The sequence below is a fragment of the Protopterus annectens genome, chromosome 1.part1, assembly GCF_019279795.1.
Source record: "Protopterus annectens isolate FY-2018-M chromosome 1.part1, PAN1.0, whole genome shotgun sequence".
In the NCBI taxonomy this organism is placed as follows: domain Eukaryota; kingdom Metazoa; phylum Chordata; order Ceratodontiformes; family Protopteridae; genus Protopterus; species Protopterus annectens.
The window spans coordinates 215,817,878-215,836,005 of NC_056726.1; positions in this window are offsets into that span (position 1 = coordinate 215,817,878).

Here is an 18,128-nt window from a genome sequence, read left to right on the forward strand (position 1 = left end):
GTCAGATACATTCCGAATGGGGCATTGTACTCAATCATTGGTCTGATGAGTGATGAGTAAAGGGAGACTATGACCTCCTTGATCTAGATGAGAATCCCTTCATGATAAGGTGGGCAATGTAGAAGGTCTTCCTAACTACTTTAGCTACATGGGTGTCGAATGACAGACTACTATCAACCTGGGTCCCCAGGTCCCTGATAACTTCTTCTGTGCTCAGTGGATTGCCACCTATTTGGTAGCTAGGGTAACCTTGTTTTTCCCGAAGGTATGACTATGCATTTTTGGCATTTAACTTTAGGCCGTGGCTCTGGCACCAGTTATCCGTTTCTGTGAGACCCTTCTGAAGGATATCTGTGTCAGATGTGTTTTCTACTATGGCCAGTTTGCAGTCATCTGCAAACTTTGTCAGCCATAACCCTCCTGTGTTTGCTTGTACTTCGAAAAGTAGATGCCAAACAAGAGTGGGCCCAGGACTGAGCCCTGTGGGACACCACTTGTGACAGGCTTTGAGTCTGACATGGCGCCAGCAGCTCTGACCCTGTGGGTTCTGTCACTCAGCCAGTTTGCAACCCATCTTGTGATGTATGGGTTGACATTTAAGCTGATGAGTTTTTCAATGATACCCGAATGGGGTATTGTATCAAGGCCTTAGCCAGATCGAGGTAGGCTGTATGGACTGCCTTTCCCTCATCAATGGCTTTGGTGACTGTTTCAAAAGTCAACCAAGTTTAAAAGGCATGATCTGCCTTTGACAAAGCCAAACTGGGTTGGATCCAAAGTCTGCAAATTCCTATGTCTTTATTTATGAGGTCCATTATGATCCTCTCCATGGCTTTGCAGATAAGGCTTGTCAAGCTAATGGGCTGTGAAGTGGTACCACAGTTGCAGTGCGCCACTCCTGGGTGCGTATCCAGAGGTAAGACTTTGATTAAACAGCTGTCCTAGCTGTGGGTTTAATTCCTCATTGAGTTCATGGAGCACACAGCCGGGACACCATCAGGTCCCATGGATGCTGTGTTTTTGCTTTGGAGAGCAGTTCTCACTTGGGCTGGAGATGTTTGGGGGCTGCAATCGTTTGGTATAGATATCTCTCCTTTGGGGAGGGGAGAAGTTTGCACTGAACCTGTCAGCCAGTATGTTGGCAATGTCTGTAGGATCAGTAATCTTCACATCATTTTGAACTAGCTCTGAGCATATCTGGGAGTTTCCTCCCAGGTTTCTAACATAGCTAAAGAAGGCCTTATGATTGTCTTTTGAGTCTTTAGCTATTTTTCTCTCGAAATTTGCTTTGGATGATTTTATGAGAGCTCTTAGTTTTTACTTATAGTGATCAAGGGTGTCTTACCTTTTAAGGATTTTGCTCTATCTTGTAGTAGCTTCCTCCTTTTGTTGTAGAGTTTGTTTATGGCTGGGGTCCACCAGACTGGATGCTTGCCTTTGGTACAAAGAGTCTTTGTTTTGCTTGGGATTGCCTTATCCATGCAGTCCTGCAGGTGCTGGTAGAAGGCATTTGTAAGTGATTCAGCGGCTTGAGTACTGTTTTCCGGGGCCTTAAAGGAGACCACACTAGTCTTTAGAAGTGTGAAGTCGGCTTTGAGAAGTTCTTTACTGTGGTCTTTTTATTTCAGGTGGGGTGGGATGAGGACCTCCAGCGAGATTAGTTTGTGGTCTGATCTCACCAGTGAGTGTTGAACATTGTGCTCCCATGTTCGTGATGATGAGATCAAGTATGTTATCTCCTCTTGTGGGGATGGTGACTAGTTGTTCCATGGCATTTGAGTTTATGAATTCCAGGAACTTTTGGGCTAGGGTGTTTGGGCTTGAGTAGTGTTCCCAGTCTATATTAGGGTAATTGAAGTCACCTAGTATGATGGTGTTTGGTGATACATTTATCCCTCTAGTGTTTTCAGGAAGGCCATGTGAGGTTCCTGAGTTTGTGAGGGTGGCCTGTAACATGCTACAATTTGCAGAGCAGTCTTGCCTATGGTTAATTGCACCTGGATGGTCTCCGATGCATCGTTGCGTTGCACCAGTCTTGAGGTGTGGGTGTCCTTGATGAATATGGATACCCCCTCCTTTCTTGGTATTGTCCAGATTTTGGGGCGGAACGCATGATATGAGGTAAAACCTGATAGCGGGGTGCTCTCAGGAGCCTTGAACCAGGTTTCTGTCACAGCACAGACATCGATGTTCTCCATACTGAGAAGGGCCTCGAGTCGGCATTTTGAGATTTAGACTTCTGGCATTGAGCAGCATTACCCTTAGTTTTTTCCTTTTGTGTTCTAGGGTGGTAGGTTTAGAATTTGAGCCTTGCCTAAAAGGCACTATGGGGTGGCAAGAGCCTTTGCCAATATCCGGAATCCCAGGGTGACAGGTGCAAGCCGCCCCTTTGGCAGCTGGCTTGTCCAGCATGTCATCCCAGGCAGACAGACACTGGATCCCCTTTGAATGACACCAGTGTTTAAGCCAATTGTTAAAGCTGATCATCTTATCTCTGTATTGTGGCATCATTCTTGGTGAAGGTAGGATACTGCTCAAGGTCAGGGTCATACCTGTCTGGGCTACATAATCAGAGAGCTCCTCAATGTCTCTTTTCATGTAGTCCAAGGAGGTACGTCTCAGGTCGTTTACACCAGCGTGGACAATGACTGAATCATATTTGTACCTGCTGTTGAGAGACCTGAGTGCTTGCGTTATGTGGCGGATTCTAGCGCCCGACAGGCAGCTTACTGTGACCTTCTCCTTACTCAGTCTGGTGAGCGGGACGTCAGTGTCTGACTATGGAGTCACCAATGACTAGTGTGTCTGGCATTGTGTTTGGCCTTAAGGGCTGTGACTGTTTGACAGTAGGCAATGTAAAGAGTGCTAGTTAGCCTCAAACACACACTCTTGCTTAGCTCTGCTAAGCTAAGGGCAAACCCAAGCCACAGGGTTCCAATAAGCTTACAGTATGCCTGCAACACTCTCCTATGATGTCAGCTAACTCTCAGGCTTGAACCATGCTATTCCTGCACTTACACAGTTGACTGCTAGCTAGCATTGAGGGAAAATCTGGGATTCAGTATCATTCCCCTCATTTGCATAGGATTGCCTGCTAATGTATAGTTACAGGTCCCATACTGAGCCTTCCCCTTAGCAACCACTATTCACTGGCCATGTTGTCTTCTGCCTGCCATTGAGTATAATGGCAAAATAGTGATTTTGGTTAAAATGCTTATTTCAGGGTTTTTTTATTTTTTTTATTTTTGGCCCGATCCCGTTTGCGTGCCGATGCCCTATGCTTAAACAGCTGAAATCAGCTAAAAAAAAAAAAAAAGTTATTTTTTCCCAACTGTTTTCCATGCCAGTGGTCATATATTTGGCCATTGGCATGCTTTACACATACTATACGCCCATTATTTGGAGCTGTCATGGCTCCGTTTTGTAGTTTGCAGAAATGTACTTGGTTACTAACCGAGTACATTTCTGCACACTACACTAGTTCTGCACGGCCGACTGACAGCTTCCTGGATTGTAAATTCACCTCATTTGCATAGCTTTCACCTGCAAATGGGGTAATTTGCATACATGAGCTGTGTCTGTGCAGGGATAGTGTAGGAGTGCTTGTGCACATCCCTGGAGCTTATTCCTGGATCGCACGGTGGCCATATTGCCTCCAGGAGTTCCTGTACTATTCCTGCACACCATGCAGAGCTTGGTGAATCCGGGGGACAGTATCAATGGAATGATTAACCTTCTGAGCTCCCTGTACACACAAGGTTTTTTTTTTATTAGCAAAAAGATTTACAAAGAATTTGCTATTACCTATGCTCCACAAATGCCATTGCCCCAGATATTGCTTAAAATATTGGCCATCTGGACTATAGCATGGCCTGGGAGAAAGATAGTGAAGTAAAACTAGAAGTCAGCTATACTTCCCACAATTTTAAGTTGTCGTGGTACCAAAACATAATTGTATGAAGATACCAACACTGGAAACAAAGGAGCATACTGAGTTGAGACCAGCAGGAAAGTGAAATGGGGTTATGCAGGAGAGGGGAAATAACCCCATATAAGGACTCCATTCCTGTAATGCTTGACATACAAGGTGGGATGACAATGCAAAGGATGTCTGAGTTAGGATTGCCAGTGCCACATGTCAGGATTTTTCCTGACAGTCAGGAAATTAAGGTCGTCATTAGGAAATCCAGAAATCTGGGTATCTGTCAGGAAATCCAGCTATGGTGAGTAGTTGAAAGGTATTTTTAATTATTCTGAGAGCCAACATACTCCTGAAATATATTTCCTAAAATGTTTATGTTTCCTCTGGATTTGCTATGTGCATTAAAATAAAAATGCTGTGGCTTATGTTTGTATATGTGCATGTGTGAGGGGGTGGTGAAAGGTATATAAGAGAAGCAAGATGGCTATAATTTTTCACTTTTCATCACGTCAGACATTAGCATTGCACAGGATAATTGGCCATCTCTAAAAGGAACGCATTCTAGGTACAGTAGCGCAAAGAGTAGCAATGCCATTTCACAGCCCTTGTCTCCCTGTTAGAGTTTTTGGCTGTGACATCATCTGTGTGGAGTTGGTATGTCCATGTCAGTGTGGGTTTTATTCAGGTGCTTTGGTCTCCTCTAGCACCACAAAGGCATGCTGTAGGTGAATTGATGTTCTTCTAATTTGCCTGTAGAAAGCATGATCTGTGTGTGTGTGTGTGTGAGTGTGTGTGTGTGTGTGTGTGTGTGTGTGTGTGTGTGTGTGTGTGTGTGTGTGTGTGTGTGTGTGTGTGTGCGTGCACACGTGTGCGGGCTCGCTTGTGTGTATGCCAAAAAATAATATTCATGGGTTTCTATATAAATTTCCTAGATAGTTACAACATGAGGCATAAAATACATCCTAGAATATATAGTTCTTCAAACCTTATGAAAGTCATTGTTCCTGGCTGCATAACTGGCTTAGTTTGGTCCTATGTTTTGGGTCCCACCTATTCTAAAACTGTCTTTGCTCAGAGGTAGGGACAGACATTGATAAAGTTTGTATGGGGGCAGAGGATACTTAAGTCATTATTTCTTTAATTTTTGCAACAGCAAAATTTCAGAAGATCAAGATAGCTAGTTTGTTGGCTTGGGACAATGTGGACATTATTTCTTTAACTTTCCTCAAAATTGCACCTTAGAGGTATGCACAAAATATAGTATTGCTTATTTAGGACCATTGAACCATGTAGGAACAGCAAGTTGGAATGAATTACTACAAGTGTTATTTTTTCACTTTCTTCTCAATTGAAATCATATGTATATAGAGGTAGCTACTTTCTGGGAGTAGGGAAAAAGAGGCATGGTGCATGTGTAGGCTGAAATATGTTGCAATATATTTACTCTTTTACCTTTGTTCTAGTTTGACTTCAAAGGGATGCAGTCCTACAGACTGTTAAGAGGTGACCAGTGTCTGGCTTACAAGGCACGCTCTGATCAATTACTATTAGATTTACTGGACATCAGCAAGTCAATTGGCATCCAAAATACTTGGTCTAGGCATCTAACACTCTTCTGCAACATTAACAGAACAGTTTAGAGGGATGAATGTATCTCTCAGAGGATACTGCTGCTCTGGAACAGACTCCACATCCACATAAACCAAAGTTCATCCCTGCCCATATTCAAGTGCAACTTAGATCTATGGATGGGAAACAGAAAATTTACAAGACTGCCCCCTGTACTACTAAGGAAGCTCCTAATGCTTTATCCCACACATGGATCCCCTCAAATTATCTATGGTATCATCCCAGTTATTCTTATTGGAGTAATATATAATTATCAAACACTGGATGGGTAAGGCTAATGGGGTGTACACCAAGTTGACAGCAGACAGTGAGATGGAAAGTGTCATTACCTAGGGCCCCCATCATCTAAGTCTGCCCACGTAATCACTGTATATAACATTTAAAAAATTGTTTCTTCTAGGTATGGCATTCTAAAAGGGCTGTGACTACCCTCAGGCAAGGGGTGTGTTTACATTATGTAGGAGCGTGGTTTATTTGTCTGGAAATGAAAAGATGCAAAGGTGGCAACCCTAGCATGTATGGTACTATGCTGCAAAGAAATCAGTGTAACGTTAAAGAAATGACAACAGTTGCACTTAGCTGAAAAATGAAAACCACTGGCCTTACGATACAAATGGCATACCTGCTGAAGGGATCACAAAAGTGCAATAGAAGTTTGAAAACTGGATAGGGATCTTAATTTCCATGTGTGACACTCCTCAGAAGCATTGCACCTCCTTAATAGTGGAAATATTAAGTTTTTACACATCACAGTAGAAAAACTACTGGTCTGCTTGTCTGCTATAATTTACTAAAAAAAAAACATATAGAATCAGTGCCAATCCAAAACATTTTTAAATAAATGGAAGCCTGTGGCAATGAGTCTCCAATGAAGTCTTTATTCTCAACAATTTAGTCATGGAGGATAAAGTTAAAGTTACCAGAGTGGATGATTGGATAGCATATCAGAAATGGGCTGTGGGTATGATTTAGTCAGACTTAAGCAAGGCGCCTGAAATGGTACCTCACGACAGTTTAATGAAAAATAACAGTCTTCGAGTTCTAAAAAAAAGAAAAAAAAATTTTGAAAAAAATTTGGTAAAGAAGGTAGTGGTAAATGCCATCCATTTGGAATAAATGGAAATTATCAATAGGACATGAAATAGGTATGGATTGTTTTGAAAATCGTTAGCGTAAACATTGCATGAAGTCTGAAAAAAACATATGTCATGTTGCAGATTACTCGGATAATACAAAAGGACTGCTACACAAGTTAAAAAAATGGACACAATGGATTTTGTGGTATTGTAGAACTGATATAAAATACAGAAAAATAAATTAAGTAAAGCATGAATCTGGAAAAAGATCACATAACCAGAAGAAAAGCAGCAGTAAAAAAGTAAGGAGCCTTGTCATAGTAATGTTAGATGGTCTAACTGTGAGCAAGCAATGAAAGAGTGCAAGAAGTAAAACTGATTGGATATTGGATTGTGTAGAAACAGACACAATCACACATGGAAAAAATGTCATTTTTTCTTATAGACGATTTGCAAGACAGGATGTTGAGTCTTGCTTGCAGAGCTGTTGATGTCTATCCTCACAGCATAATTAAAATAGATGCTTTTTAGAATACATTTTGTACAACCTGATAGATAAATAGTGACCGCAACAACTTAATATACATATACTTGAAGAAAGGAGGTACAGAAGGAAGAGTTCAGAAAATGTAAAGTATAGCAAGGGAATAAATAGGGTTCATGAGGGCAACATCTTTCAGAAAAAAAAAAACAAGAAAAAGAAGAAAAGAAGGAACATTGGAACAAGACACAGTATGAAAGCATAAGATGGACACAATCCCACAGAAAGAATTGTAGATGAAGATACTTTAATGAAGATACAGAATGAGCAAAACATCAGGGAATTCATGGTACATGGTACAAAGATGGGACATTTCTTTTAACATGTTGGGAAATGTTAGCTATTAGAAAAGACCTGTGGCTATACCTGTAACTAGAGAAAAAAGGTAGACTTTGTAAGAAAAGTTGTCATATTGCAGTCAAGTGGACGCACATTTTTGGCATAATTGAGAAGCTGGTATCATTTTTACATCAGCTATGTGTATACTGTAATGATTGTCTGCATCTGTTGATAACGGGAGCTAAAGTGCTGCCTGAGGCATATAATATTCCTCAGTAGAAATTTCAACAAGGGATGGCCGAGTCACAGAAAGCAAGACAAAAATTTTTATTTTTATTCCTTTGGCTTCAGAAAAGTTTCAAAGGTAAACTGCAGCTATGGAAATCCAGAAAATGGTAGATAGAAACTGGGAGAGAACAAAATGCAGCTGATTAAGCCAAAAATGATTAAAGTCATAACAGTATTTGTAACTGATGGACTTCATATTTTCTCCTGGTAGTGGATCAAGAGCTACCTAGTCTAGTTTCAGACTTAATTATTTGTGCAATTTAAGGCCATTATTACCTCAGTGAAAGTTAATGCAGAGATATGCCCCAGCCTCAAGGATGCAGTAGTAAGATGGAAACAGACAGTCCTGTACTACAGCATAAGGCAGATATTAGTGGTGTGTATGAGATGCTATTTACTACATGGACTTTTTAGAGAATTTCCACAACACTACAGACTAGGACAGTGTTTGTGTCTCTCAGCAAAATTGAAATTAGAATTATGTTGGAACACAAACATCTCTCAGTATGGAACTGGTGAAAAGGTTTTCAGTCTATAAACTCCTCACAAAGAGGTGCATAAATTTGCAATTACAAATCTTTAGTCTGGTGTCTTGTTGTGCTTAAAGGAGACTCTGCAGGCAGATGGCCTAGTATAAGGGTAGATATTCAGGATTGAAGTTGGCCTTGTGGAACTTTGGTGGGCCTAGTGACAATAATCCCACCTATATCACAATTGTTTTAGAAGTATGCTATCAGAGCAGGGGGCTTAATGTTTATTATACCATGACCCCCCATTAATATTCCAAAACGTGCACGCTGATTGGCCAGCGTGCACATTGTAAATTGACTTATACTAATGGAAAAAGGTTCCGTTCACCCGGACTTTTTCCATTAGTATAAGTCTTTTTTAAAACACTGTCTCGCTATGTTAAAGGAGTTTAACATAGCGACACAGGTTTAAAAAAAGCAACGGAGATCTCCATTGTTTTTTTTAAAGCTGTCTCGCTATGTTAAACTCCTTTAACATAGCAACACAGTGTGTAAAAAGCAATGGAGATCTTGCTTTCTCTGTTGCTTTTTTTTTAAAACTTGTCTCGCTATGTTAAATGGGTTTAACATAGCAAGACAGCTTTAAAATAAGCAATGGAGATCTCCGTTGCTTATTTTAAAGCTGTCTCGTTATGTTAAACCCATTTAACATAGCGAAACAGTTTGTAAAAAGCAACAGAGATCTTGCTTTTTCCGTTGCTTTTTTCAAAACTGTCTCGCTATGTTAAATGGGTTTAACATAGTGAGACAGCTTTAGAATAAGCAACTGAGATTCTCCATTGCTTTTTTAAAGCTGTCCCACTATGTTAAACCCATTTAACATAGCGAAACAGTAAAAAGCAACGGAGATCTTGCTTTCTCCGTTGCTTTTGCCCACAGCTCTGATGTACTGCGTAGGCATGCACAGTACATCAGAACTTCCACGGAATACCAGACAGCTGCGGAAGGGCAGCAAGGAGGCATTATACAATGCCATTATTTAAGAAAAGTAATTATTTTTTTCTTAAATAATGTCATTGTATAATAGCAATGACCCACGCCTGGGTGTGGGTAATGCTGGATTTTACCACGGTTAGCTTGTTTGGTCCCTCGGGCTTCGCCCTCGGGACCAAACCATGCCAACCGTGGGAAAATCCAGCATTACCCACACCCAGGCGTGGGTTATTGCTATATTATGTTGTGGGTGGAGATCTTAATGTATATTTGACCCTTTGTTGGATAGAGTACCTGCAGATAGAAATAGTACCTCCTATAGTTGCTACATTTATAAAAGGAATGATGCAGAAATCAGATCTATTATAAGCTGGTGAGTAAGACTACTACTACCTGGCCATAACACACGTGCACCAGCAAGCACTGCTCTTACTGCATGTCTATGTCAGTCATTAAGGTCAGCTCCAATATAGCTCACCTCTACCTGAAAATAACATTATACTGGGAAAAAGCACATAGTTGTTTAATGTTCAAAAACAGTTACTATGAGGAAATTCTGAAAGTAACATTGTAACCAACTTATTTCTGCTTCTAATTAACAAAGGCAATACTCAGTCATAGCTCTTCATGACTGACCTCCAGACTGAAGGAGAAATCCAGAAATAATCATGGAAACTTTTTTTGACTATTATTAGTATTAACATGTCAGCAAAACAAGAAAATGTGAATTAGCACACATTTCTGAAGTAAAAAGAAGTCTATAATTATAACTCTTGCCATTATTTATTAAATGTAATCTACTACCTTTTCTCTTCAAACTGACAGTTTTTTTGGGGGGGGAGTTAAGAGGGACAGTGTAAAATGCTGACCAAACGTTAGGGATGTTCCTAAAAATCAATGACATTTGGGTGGCATGTTGCATATTTTTGAGCTTCTCCTGGCTTAAGCTGTGCTGAACATAATTAGGGCTTAGTATTCTTTGATATCACTAAAAAATCAGATAACATTTATGTGCAGATCAGTGTGCATATGATTGTGCAACAAACACAAGTGCATTGTCTCCAGATGTACTGCCAATGGTCACAGAATTTATGTCAGACAAAAACATAAAGACAGAAAATGTATATATTTCAAGGTATTGATGATAGGTGTGAAAGATTTAAATGTTTGTTTTCGGTAAAAGGGTTAATATCTCAAACTCTCATTGGAGAAGATTTGCAGGAACATTAGCACAGGGATGCAGTATGCAGCATTGCTGCCTCACAGCAACAAGTTCTTCAGCATGATTCTTAGAACACAGCTTGGTGGTGGAACGGTACAAAAACATCTTAATATTTAAAAATATTATTAATGAACTCCATACTGCCATAATTAATGTATTCTGATGTATTGAATACTCAATATAGTTTGGATGACATAATGTCATCCAAACTATATTGAGTATTCAATACATCAGAATACATATTTTTAAATATTAAGATGTTTTTTGTACAAGTATATTTATAACATATTGTATTATTCTGTGTGCATATACTTAGTAATTAAGGAGAACTTCGTGACATCACATCCTGTTCTAAAAGGGTTTAAAAGACTTGTGCTGGGGAGGGCACATGTTCTTGTTTCTGAAGAAGTTCACGTTTTTAAATAAAGTGAAAGAAAGCGCTAATTGCATCAGCCTTTTTTGTACCGTTCCACCACCAAGCTGTGTTCTAATTCTATTTTCAGTTTGCGGCTAGTCCGTTACTTTTGTCTTTTTCAGCATGATTCTTGTCTGGGGTGTCATCTTATGGAGTCTACATATCCCTTTTGTTTTCATGTGGGTATTTCAGTTTCTCCCCCGCTCTCCAAAGACATTTGGTAGGCAGACTGGCAATTCTAAGTTGCCCCTAGGTGTGTGCTATATGCATGATATAGAAGAAAGGCCTGTCACTCTTCTTTTGTTCCCTACTTGTCTATACACTCAGTGGGTGGTAGTACTTGTTCACAAGGCTGCTAATGGAGTTATATACAACTCATAAGCCAAGGCACATTGTTAGAAAGTGCCAGAGAGTTAGCTATGAACACCTGTGAGGGACCCACTCAGCAACAAATGTCTCTTACAAAAGATATAAATGCAGTTATGATTGAATAGTATGTTGTATGCTGGAGCTTTTCCCCTCAGGACTCCACTGAAAAAGGGCCACTTGGCTCAGTTCGACTAACCTGGTTAACAAATGTCAAATAAATAATAAATTGCGTCATTATTATTTGTAATTTAATAAAATGGCTCTTATCAAGTTAAAGACTTTGTAAACAGGTTAAGATTAGCACATATCAAAATATCTTCTTGAAGTCTCTGGTTTGATTATGGGACTATATCTTTGCTTCAGCGGGACTTAAAAAAATTATGTGGAAATTTTAACCAGTCATTGGGATAAGACTTTGGGCTATTTGATAGTAGACAAACATTAGAAGTTTATAAAAGGCAGAACAGGGGACCTTACAGGGTAAGGATTATGCTGAATATACCGAAGTGGTCACAAATTAACAGTTTGCAAGTACTAGATATTTTAATTGAATGAAAAACATTTGGAAAGGTAGAATGTGAACCCCTAGGGGGGCTGGTTTAGAAGAACAGAGATAACCTAATAGTTACACACATACATTATACAGTATATATATATATATATATATATATATATATATATATATATATATATATATATATATGTGTGTGTGTGTGTGTGCATAAAATAACTATTCTCTACAAATCCTATGGTTCAAATATGTGTTGATATGCTATTATAATCATATAACCCCTATAGAGGTAAAGAACAGGACTGATTTCCCATTGCCATCCTCATTTTGAATTTTAGATGTCTTTGCCTTTGACAACTTTCTCATAAATCAGGTTATAAATTATAACATTCAGACATGTAACTCCAACATAATTCTGTCTGCATGGTTTGCCAAAGGCTGCACTGTATCATGTAAATGTCCCGTATGATGTATAAGGCAACTTTAGTTTACCCAGGGCTCAGATTTGTGGGTGAATATGACCAAAACCATTTTTCCATTATCTAATGCTACATATTGTAATCTGCTGAAAGTGTATAATGTTCCATTTCAGTTTGTAACTGAATGCTTATAGTTAGATATAAAACTAACTCTGAATATTATCAAGGTAAAAGAAAACAACTTTAAATCATTGTTAGAAGAAACTGGGGGAAATTACTGGCTGGAAGGGGTTATTCTCACCATTACTTAACAGGTTGCTGACAATTAAAACATTATTGTTGTCCAAGGTTCTACTTAGGATAAGGCCTTTATCACATACATTCTTATAGGTTCATAGCTATATACTATGCTAACTATCACCAGGACTTTTATAAGCCTAGCCATGCAACCCATCCCAATTGTTTCTCTATGTAACATGGGCATTTATTAGGAAGGCAAACTCCCCAACACTCGAGACCTTGGATACCGATAAAAGCAAAGTTTTTATTTACATAAAATAAATAAATAACACCGGAGCACCTACACAGGGTTAAGCGCTTTCATCTGTCAACTCGCAGATTTCATCAGAACCGTTATGCTCCTTCATTTCATTGTATTTAAACACTTTTAGGCGCCAAAATTCAATTGAATTAAAACACACTCTGATTTTATAAAACACTCTAATATAAAAAACTCTCTAATTTAAAAAACACAGTGTTACACATTAAATATAGACCTTGGTGAATTTCTTACTCCTACAAAATACTTTTACCTGTTTACACTTATATGTTATATTATGTAAAAATTATGTAAAAATTTATATATAATAAATAATGCAAGTAAAAAATCATGTTCCTAATTCAAATACTTACAATTTATACAATATATTGTACCAAATGTGATATTTAATTACATGAATAGATAAAAGTCATACTTATATTTGATCATTCTATAATGTCTGAACACATATTTTATACACATGAACAGAACTCTGCCAAAAGTTTTATTAACATACTAAAAATATATATATTATCAAGTGTGATATGAGTTATACAGGAATGTATAGCTAAAAGTGGCACCCCTAATAACAAGTATTCTAGATGGTGTATGTAGTAGTAATTGTACAGTATTAGTATGTGTTAATGCAATATTAGTTTAATTCCAAAAAGGGTTTGACACTAATAAAATCATTTATACCAGGTAATGTGGTTGCGTCAGTACATATTTGCCATTTACTTTCTATCCAGGACAAGTATGTCTTCCAGTTCCCTCCTTTGTCACTAATCTCTACCTGGTCTATGATAGCAAACTTAAAACTATGTTCCTTCCCCTTTTCTACAATGTGTTTACATAGGGCATTTTTTGTATCTCTCTTTTTTATCCTGTACATATGCTCATAGATACGTGTCTTTAACTTCCTCTCGGTTTTGCCTATGTAAAAGGCTGGGCATTTTGTACAGGTAGCTATATATACTATGCGTTGAGTGTTACAATTTCCATTTTTGTAACGTATAGTAGTATTCATAATGTTATCTAACTTAATTTTTTGCTGAATGTCTATGAATACACATTGTTTACATGTGCCACATCGAGTTGTACCTTTCATTCTTTTATCACTTGTTTCTCTTCTTCCATATTCCATTATTCTCTTGATGTTACTCCCCATTTTAAATACTGTACTAATGTTTGTTCCAACTATATTACCAACTGCTCCAGAAATGTTGATTAACGGCCAATGTTTTTTTAGTATTTCAATAATAGCACTGGAAAAAGGGTTGTAGTAATCACACATACTTTTCTATTCCTGTCGTCATTTTTGTTGTTAATAGGCACTGTACCGATCCCCAATAAAGGGGTGTACTTGTGTCCCCATTGTGTTTTAACATATGAAGTGACATTCTCCAGCAATTTCTTTGGATATCCTCTATCCAAGAATAATTTTGTTATTTTACCCAACTCATTAGTCATAATTTCCATGGTGGAAGACATTCTTGCCGCTCTTATGCTCTGTCCCTTGACTATATTTTTGAAAATGTGTGAAGGGTGACAACTGGTATAATGTATATAGTCATTGGAGAAAGTGGGCTTCCTGTATATCCTTGATATAAAACCTGTTCCTGTGTTGCCAATCCAAGTGTCCAAATAGGCAATACCTTCCTTATCATGTTGTGAAGTGAATTTGTCTATTTGGACACTTGGATTGGCAACACAGGAACAGGTAAAATAACAAAATTATTCTTGGATAGAGGATATCCAAAGAAATTGCTGGAGAATGTCACTTCATATGTTAAAACACAATGGGGACACAAGTACACCCCTTTATTGGGGATCGGTACAGTGCCTATTAACAACAAAAATGACGACAGGAATAGAAAAGTATGTGTGATTACTTACAACCCTTTTTCCAGTGCTATTATTGAAATACTAAAAAAACATTGGCCGTTAATCAACATTTCTGGAGCAGTTGGTAATATAGTTGGAACAAACATTAGTACAGTATTTAAAATGGGGAGTAACATCAAGAGAATAATGGAATATGGAAGAAGAGAAACAAGTGATAAAAGAATGAAAGGTACAACTCGATGTGGCACATGTAAACAATGTGTATTCATAGACATTCAGCAAAAAATTAAGTTAGATAACATTATGAATACTACTATAGCTACAAAATGGAAATTGTAACACTCAACGATAGTATATATAGCTACCTGTACAAAATGCCCAGCCTTTACATAGGCAAAACCGAGAGGAAGTTAAAGACACGATCTATGAGCATATGTACAGGATAAAAAGAGAGATACAAAATGCCCTATGTAAACACATTGTAGAAAAGGGGAAGGAACATAGTTTTAAGTTTGCTATCATAGACCAGGTAGAGATTAGTGACAAAGGAGGGAACTGGAAGACATACTTGTCCTGGATAGAAAGTAAATGGCAAATATGTACTGACGCAACCACATTACCTGGTATAAATGATTTTATTAGTGTCAAACCCTTTTTGGAATTAAACTAATATTGCATTAACACATACTAATACTGTACAATTACTACTACATACACCATCTAGAATACTTGTTATTAGGGGTGCCACTTTTAGCTATACATTCCTGTATAACTCATATCACACTTGATAATATATATATTTTTAGTATGTTAATAAAACTTTTGGCAGAGTTCTGTTCATGTGTATAAAATATGTGTTCAGACATTATAGAATGATCAAATATAAGTATGACTTTTATCTATTCATGTAATTAAATATCACATTTGGTACAATATATTGTATAAATTGTAAGTATTTGAATTAGGAACATGATTTTTTACTTGCATTATTTATTATATATAAATTTTACATAATTTTTACATAATATAACATATAAGTGTAAACAGGTAAAAGTATTTTGTAGGAGTAAGAAATTCACCAAGGTCTATATTTAATGTGTAACACTGTGTTTTTTAAATTAGAGAGTTTTTCATATTAGAGTGTTTTATAAAATCAGAGTGTGTTTTAATTCAATTGAATTTTGGCGCCTAAAAGTGTTTAAATACAATGAAATGAAGGAGCATAACGGTTCTGATGAAATCTGCGAGTTGACAGATGAAAGCGCTTAACCCTGTGTAGGAGCTCCAGTGTTATTTATTTATTTTATGTAAATAAAAACTTTGCTTTTATCGGTATCCAAGGTCTCGAGTGTTGGGGAGTTTGTCATCTGCTGTTTTTGGATTGTGGTGTTGCTGTTACTACTACTTGATTTATTAGGAAGGGGTATGTTAAGAAGCTTTTAGAGGTTATATTGGGGGTATGTTACTTTGGGTGTTACTGGGAGCCAGATGTGGGGTGAATTTTGGATTTCCCATCAGTTGGTCAAGGTTATGCTCAAATAGGGTTAGGGACAGACTCTGCATGACGTGTATGGGGAGCCTGTTCCAGAGTATGGGGATCCTCTCAGACACATATCTACCTTGCAAACATGTCCAATTTTTATCACAAACAAAATTTAAATCCTTAGATCTATTGGTTTGACGCTGTTCATTTTGTAGATGTGCAAAAGATCTGTTAGATCTGGATCCAAGGATGCCTTGTATGGCAGGCATAGATCTTTAGTACTTATGTGAAAAAAGTGCAAGATTTAATTGAACAGTTTTTATGGGAAAGCAACTCATGTCTCTTGGAAAAGAAATCTTGGGCTCCCTAGTTTTTTAAAACAATTATTTATTTTTATTTAACATTTGTTAACCAGGAAAGTCCGACTTGGAACAAAGCCAATTTTCATCAGAGGCCCAGGGAGAAATGCTCCAGACGGATGTGGGAGGAAACTGGAGCACCCATAGGAAATCCATATGAATGCAGGGAGGACATGCAGACTCCACACCAAAGGGACCCCAGCTGAGAATTGAACCAGAGAACCACTTGCTGTAAGGCAACAATGCTACCACTGCACCATCCCAACAAGAAGCATCTTTCCTAAATTATCACGTATGACATGGGCAATCATGAGTTTATATAAATGAAAATAAACCATACTGACATAATTTTAGTTGCAAACATCATACGTAACAAACCATATTGGCATAATTGTAGTTGCAAACATTATGCATCACTTGTAATCTAGCCAGTCATTGTCAGTCAAACATTACACACCTCATTCAAATCCTGCCTTATTTTAAACCTTGTTCCTCCTCTGCATGTATTATTCCCACAATTCCAATTTTTTCTTATGCAATTTGCTCCTACCCTTTTCTCAAGATCCCCAGTTCCAGTTGTTTTATCTCTGTTACTATATTCATTTCTTCTAGTAAAGTTGGTTTGGACATTGAATTCCTAGTTTTTATTATTATAGTATGGAAGTAATTGAGTGGCATTGCTTGAGAACTAGAGCAGAGAAGAAACTAGTTGTATTTCACTTAGAAATAGCAGTCATGTTGCAACATAACTGAGGGGAGTTGGCTACCCTATCATTCTATGTGTGGGATATACCAGAGGCATGGAGAGAGAGAGTTAAGTGGTAGTTAGGGTTAAGAAAAAAGAGCACAGTAGTTGATATGTGTTCACAAGACTGTAGGCCAAAGAAAGGGTCACATTTTGTTTATTGTTTAGAGTGGGTATCCAGAGACCTTTTGTTATATTTCTGATGTTGAGAACAGTATTGAAGGCAAGTGGAAATCTTTTGCAGAACAGGCTATATAGTAGCATGAGGACCTTAAAGTGGAGGCAATATTTTTAGGTGAGAAATTATTTGCAACGGACAATGTTTGACTGAATGGGCAGAATGTAGATTGTACAACTAATGGACTTAGTTCTTAAGCACATTGAGGGAAATGTTCCCCTTAGTACTTGATTGCAGCATGTCTGTCCAATGATTCCAGCATGTCTGTCCAATGATTCCAGCATGTCTGTCCAATGATTCCAGCATGTCTGTCCAATGTAAGTAAAGCAAGACAAATAAGAACTGGGATTATAATGTAACATATGGCAGGAAAGCTTTCAAGAAGAGATTACAGAGAGTATTTGAAACATGATTTTATTTAGCATAAATAATAAATTCCTGCTTGCCTTCCTTCACCAGGTACATTTTATCAAAGTGTAATATATTTGGAAAACTTCCTCTGTAGGAAGTAAATCATGAGGTCTCAATGATACCCATTGGCTATGTAGGTTGCAACATGTTGACTATGACCATATGACCATTATGCAGTAAAGTATAGTTGCTAATAGGCAGAATTAGGTGGTCTACACATGTCAAGAATCACCCCAGATGATGTAGTATTTTGGTCATTTGGTGTTACAAATATTAATTATCATTTATCTACGATATTGTATTTTTGTATTAAAACTGTATTGACCAAATTTACTGGTTCCATTTTCAGATATTAATACTGTTTCCTATAGATTTTTGATACATTTGCATATTTACTTTTCAGTGATTCATGCAGAGAGATGCCGTTAATTCAAT